Below are 6,163 nucleotides of genomic sequence, written 5' to 3'. Positions count from 1 at the left end.
CATTTACTAAAAATCTCAATAAATAGTGAGACATTTCGTTGACACTTTGTAGATTTTTTTAAATTTCTGTACGAGGTTTGAAACTTGGAAATATGCATATGTTTTTTGTATAAAAAACGAATGACAATTTATTTGAAAAATAAAGTAAGTAGTCGAAACATATCAATACAGGGTGACCTTATCACTATGTGAGGCACTGTATGTATGTACAAATATTAACAGAAATACTTCTGGCTCCGTCTTGATTTAGTTTTATTAAAACAATTTTTTTGCCATAAAATTTTGCAACAATGGGAATAGTTTGCATCCGCTGCTGCTTACTCACATACGTATTTACACATAAGCTCATTTCACATATCGCTAGCTTAGAATGAAAAGTTGCTAAGTCCACTTTTTATGAAAACTCATATTTTGATATAAGAGGCCAGAGAAATTGATTATGCATCGTTTCGAAAATTATAAAGGTACTTATTTTATTTTTTCCTCTTCATAAGCAATAAAAGGAAAATTTGCTAAGTCCAAAAGAAGCACCACAAATCCGATAAGGCCAAAATAATACGACATCCTTTAATAAATATCGAATCCTTCTGGTTTTTTATGGAGTTTTGCTTTGCTTTAAACGCGCAAAATGTTTGATTCAAAGTCTTGCGAAATAGTTAAAGCAAATGGCTATAGGAAGATTTTTTCCTCTCCTGTAAAATTTTTAAAATGGGACTTAGCAACTTTTCTTTCTAAGCTAGCGATATGCTTGCATACATATCTATTTGAGTGTTTCGGCTTACGCTGAATTATGCTAGTTTAGATTTTCATTATGGTACCCATTCTTTTTCCAACTGTTTTGTGATTTTTACCTGGTTTTAACCTGGAAATTGTTCCAGCTTTTACATACATAAATATGTATGTATGTTACAAAACCGTAAATTTTTCTTTCATCATATTGGTGTGAGTTTTATGGATCATGCGATAAAATTTGACTTTTTCACATTTTCTGCTTCGGTTGCAACATTTCGGTGCGCCACAATATGTATGTATTGCACATGCAGTAGACGTATACATTCGATTGTTTGCTGCGGTATCGTTTTGAAATTTTTCATCATTTTAGGGCCTATAGGTTAGGGTTGCATGCAGTGTAAGGCTGATGGAAATATGTACATAAGCGTATCGTTATAAGTACTCTTTAGAGTACTTAAAAGTTGGCCAAACAATTTTTATTAGAAGTTTATAGAAATATTTACTTTTAGAAACTGGCAGTAGTAGGAAACTGAAATGAGCCCTATACATACATATGTAGTACATATGCTTCAAGCTTCTTTGTGCATTTTTATATTAAACGTATAGGTACGTATATATGCACGTTGTTTGGCTTCGCCCAGACCGCCCAACCAATCATATTTCACAAGAATCTAATTTGAAAGTGAACCTGAGAGCTTTGGTAAGCAATTTTCCATAAATATTTAGAAATTAATTTTATTGAGCTTCAGGTCAGTTTTATGTTAAAAGTGTCTTCGGCTTGTAGCTATTTATACACCAATCTTTTTACTCTTATTTGGCGCTGTAATCGCCTCAAATCAACATGAATTTCTTCCCACACGTTTCACAGCTCCTAACCTAGCAGAAATGCCTGATTTTTTTACCACTGTTTTAAGAAAAATGCATTTTTTATTGATCGGTATATGATTTCAAGCATTTTTGTAAGACGGAATAATTTGTAAACCTTTAAACGATCTATTGTAACAAACTCCTATTCAACTACAGGTTTTCTTTGATACATGTATTGCTAAGTAACCTCGCGATGTCCTTTGACTGAATGCCATTCAGGTCGTGTGCTTCCAGGTACGGTGATCCTAATAAGCGAAGTCTGGTCTTAGTTAGGATTGCAAATTGGCATATAATGTGCTTCCTCTTCTTAATTGCACAACCGACACTGATTGGATCTTGTGTTTAACAAGAAAACCTGTAACAATTCTTACTTCATGCTTTCTGAGGTGAAGAAGTTCTTCTGTACTGAAAGAAAGTGTTACCCTGCCCCATGGAGTCGTCTTGGTTGTAGCGATCTGTAGTCACTATATTCACTATGTGTTTTTGCTTCTTCCAGGGTTTCTCAGAAATAACAGAAATATTCAGGGATCCATGTGCCGTAAGGTATCCAGTGGTAGTTCGAAGGTCCTCCCTGCCTGGGTATACCAGCTTTTTTGAAGCTTCTTCTGATGGGCAAATAAATCTTTTACCTTGTCTCGGCACACATGATTTACACATTTTTGCTTTCATAAAAGATCTGAGCGATATGCCTAAACTTTAAACTGATCATAAATTTTTAATGAGTGGTTCTTGGTTAGTGGCGATCAAAAAAAGCTTTTACTCAGTGTGCACAATATTCTTGCATTATTATTTACAATGTAATAAAGCTTAAAATACATCTGCCTGTTTCTGCTCATCACTGATTCATAATATTATAAACTTCCTTTTTTACCTGAGGGTTAATTTTTTGCCTCTTAGTGACTAATCTCGAATACATAGACGAGCTTTTTGACCAGCCCAGAAAGAGTTGGCGAAAAACAATCCGACTTTTATGGCAAGCTTTTCTCTTTGAAAATTCAAATGGACAGTCCTAACAAAGTTGTGTGGTTTTAAAAACAAAAACCCCTTTTTAAGTACTGTTACTTAAAACTGTCTACTAGGCATTATTTTCTTTAAATATGTTTCCCTATTTGCACGCCAACATCAAAACTCATCGCATGACCATTTTGTCTTAACTAAATGAATACGTAAATATTTGGCGCTTACACTCTTGCTAAGCGTTTAAGCGAGTTTCTTTTTCAAATTTGTAGTCTACGTCCTGAAGTTATAACACAAATAGAAGGATCTACAATTTTACAATCCCACGACAGTGGGGCCTACGTCACAGATGACCGCTGTTGGAAAAACTTTTTCTTATTTAGATGTTGCTCGTACCAGGCATCGAAACTGGCTCCTATTGACTAACAGTGCACACCTACAACTACTCGGCTACGGCGGCGGTCGCCCCCTAGTTTTTTAACTTAGACTATGAAAATTTTTTTACTTTCCCGGATAAAGTATTTCCGTTAAAGATGCTCGTTTCTTCCATGTTACCACGAAGCCAATCTTAAAATAGACGTTGTCTTAATTGCACATACAAATGTTCTATTATAATACATGAGCACCATTTTTTATTAAAAATTACATATACACCAAAACATACATGCTTTCTTTTAAAATAAACGCGCCAGCATTAATTATTATCTTTGACACATAACAGACGCAATTAAATGAGACAATATGCTAAAAAAAAAACAAAGACAAAAAGTATTTGTATTTTTCAAAAGGTCAAGTGTTGCAAGTCAGCAACAGCGATGTAGACAACAAATGCGCATTTGCGGGCATAAGCAGCCATACAAACGTACACTGATCGCTCCCAAGCTGAATTCAAATGACAATGGCATATTAAAAAAAAATAATAATAATAAATAAATACTGCCAGCGAACCATCGGGCATGGAAAATGAAGGAAGAACACATATTGATAGCACAAATGTTGCATGCCACAAAAGCGCTATCAACATATCGTTGGTGCGCCCACAGTTTGCCCACAAGTCAATGCGCTTCCCCATCTGTTAAGTTACTTATTTATATGTACAACCACATGTATGTCGTACATATGTATGTATGTAATGCTTACATTTGGAAGTTGGCGTGGCACTATCGGGTGATATTAATTTATCCATTTATAAATAAATGTGTGTCTTCGCGACTACAGTACACAAGCAAATTACAACAATGCGGGAATTATGCCTAAGCTACTGAAATGTGTAAACAAAGTCAAAAAGCCTTGTCCGGAAAATTGATAAACAGCGATGCAGTCTTACGCGCTTGGCGTCGCCACATGCCAACACAAATACACATACATACATACATACATACATACATATGTACATGTAATTGAGCGCGCAGCTGTGTATTTTCCTTTATCGGCAAGTTTTCCCCCACCCAAATGTAAAGCCAAAAGAAAATTCGATAAAAATTCTCATTTTTAACAACTCGGAAATGTTAAACTTTGAACTGCAACGCATAAAAATTCCACTTTAAATCGTCTAAGCAGCAGATATGCCGGCTGTTGGCTTTATACATAAGTACTGCCGGCTGCTATGTAGCACTACTATCCGTCCATTGCCGATGCACTCAAATTAAGTTCACAATAAAAATAACACTTACAAGCATTAAGCAGATGCAGCAGCAACTAGTGCGACAGCAGGGGTAGTAGCAGCGCTATTCTTCATTCCCCCAATTGCAGTCGTGTCATTCCAGGCCAATGCACTTAACTCCCTGCCGGCGCTGCGCTGGTGTTGATGTAGTGGCGGTGATGAAAATTACATACATATGGAAATTCTTATAAATAATTTATGTACATAAATATGTAAGCGAACGTTTGCCTCTTTTGGAACTGTCAAATGCAGCAGTCAAAATTTTGAATTTTCAATTACAAGACTTTTGAATACTTTGCCAGCAATGTGACATTCAATTTCTATTAACATAGCTGTAGCTATTCCCAGTAGTACCTAATCATCCAATTGCTGCCGTTCTCTAGTCGTTGTTATGCAGCCGACTCTTGATTTTATGTTCTCCTATATTCACTCATTAGTTCTTTCAAATCTATTGGGATTGTGTAATCACTTCATTGGGTTGTCAGCTTAATTCGGAAGTGATCATAAAAAATCGGTCACATTCATTACTTTTATTGATTGACTGTTGACAATTGATGAGAGAATGTCTGAACTTTTTTTTGCTTTGCCGCAATCAGTGGCATTGCTTTTAGGAATTTCACTTAAATTGGGTAATAAAACCTATTTAGGTTGCATTTTATTAACACTAATATGGGTGGTTTTGTAATTCTATTAAGGTGCTGTAGTGTTCAATAAAAAAAAAATTAGTTTCTTCAGCAGTAGTCTCTATAATGTTCGATACTATTCATTTGCCAATTGTTTGCAATATACGCCGCGTCCAAAAACCTAAATGCTGGATATGATACGAACTTGGAAACATGCTTATGAAAGTGAAGATTTAAAATTAAGTTACGTGTATGTACATATATTTACAGGCTTTTCTTTTCAAATCACGAAATGAAGAACAATTAGGAACGACTAACAGGGCAACTATCTTGAAAGTTCAATACTATATTTCGAAATACTAATTGAAAGATCTGTTAACGAGGAGGTTTTAGTGTTATGCTGTTCGCCTTTTGGCAATGTTTTTTTATTTCAATTCAATTAAAAAAATTATATAATTTTCCTTTTAAAACAATAAAAACTAATAAATAAAAGAAATTATATTAGAAGTAAAAGTAAAAATAAAAAAAAAACAATAATAAAAAATAAATAAAAATTTAAAACTAATGAAATAATTTCTTTTTTTTCACTTTTTAAAGCAATAAAATCCAAAAATTAAACTAGGAAAAGAAAAAATATATTAAAAAATAAAATAGTAGGTACTTAAAAATTAAATAAAATTTAAGCAAAATATTTTTATTTCTTAAACAAAATCTTTAAATTAAGAGTAATTTAAACAAAAAAACGAAATAAGTGTTTAAAATTAAATAACATCAAAAAAATATGTTTTTTAACACAATAACTGAAAATTTAATTAAGAAAGAAAGAATACGTAAAATAATAAAAATTAAATGATGTTAAAAGAAAATTCAATTAAAAGATGAAAAAAATTTATTAAAGAAACCGAAAAAAATCCGCTGCCCGAGGACTCGAACTCGGATCTCTCGAAAGGCACGACTACGTGAGCTAAATGATAATACACAAAATTGCTTTTCATCACGAGTGGTGAATGAGAGAGCTTGTTTTAAGATATTTGTGCTAGAAGAATAAAAGTCTTTCGAACTATCTTGGCATCTGTCTTTACACTTGACCTACGAATGACTTTTTACTATCTTAGCCAGAATTGCCCTTAAATATATTCCACGGAATAAGCTTTTTAAAGGCTTTCTATAAGCTTTAAATGGATACTCTCTTCCCATTCTTGATATAAAGCACTGGCTTACTCTTACTTTTCTCTAAATCAGCAGTGGGCATAGAGGGCTTTTTCGCGTGATTTCCACGTTTTATATAATAGGAATTCTAAACAAACACCCGATTCTGTGC

Source organism: Rhagoletis zephyria, unplaced genomic scaffold, assembly GCF_001687245.7.
Source record: "Rhagoletis zephyria isolate East Lansing unplaced genomic scaffold, Rhagoletis_zephyria_1.1 Rzeph_scaffold_02112, whole genome shotgun sequence".
Lineage (NCBI taxonomy): Eukaryota > Metazoa > Arthropoda > Insecta > Diptera > Tephritidae > Rhagoletis > Rhagoletis zephyria.
Note: the sequence above shows the minus strand (reverse complement) of the source record.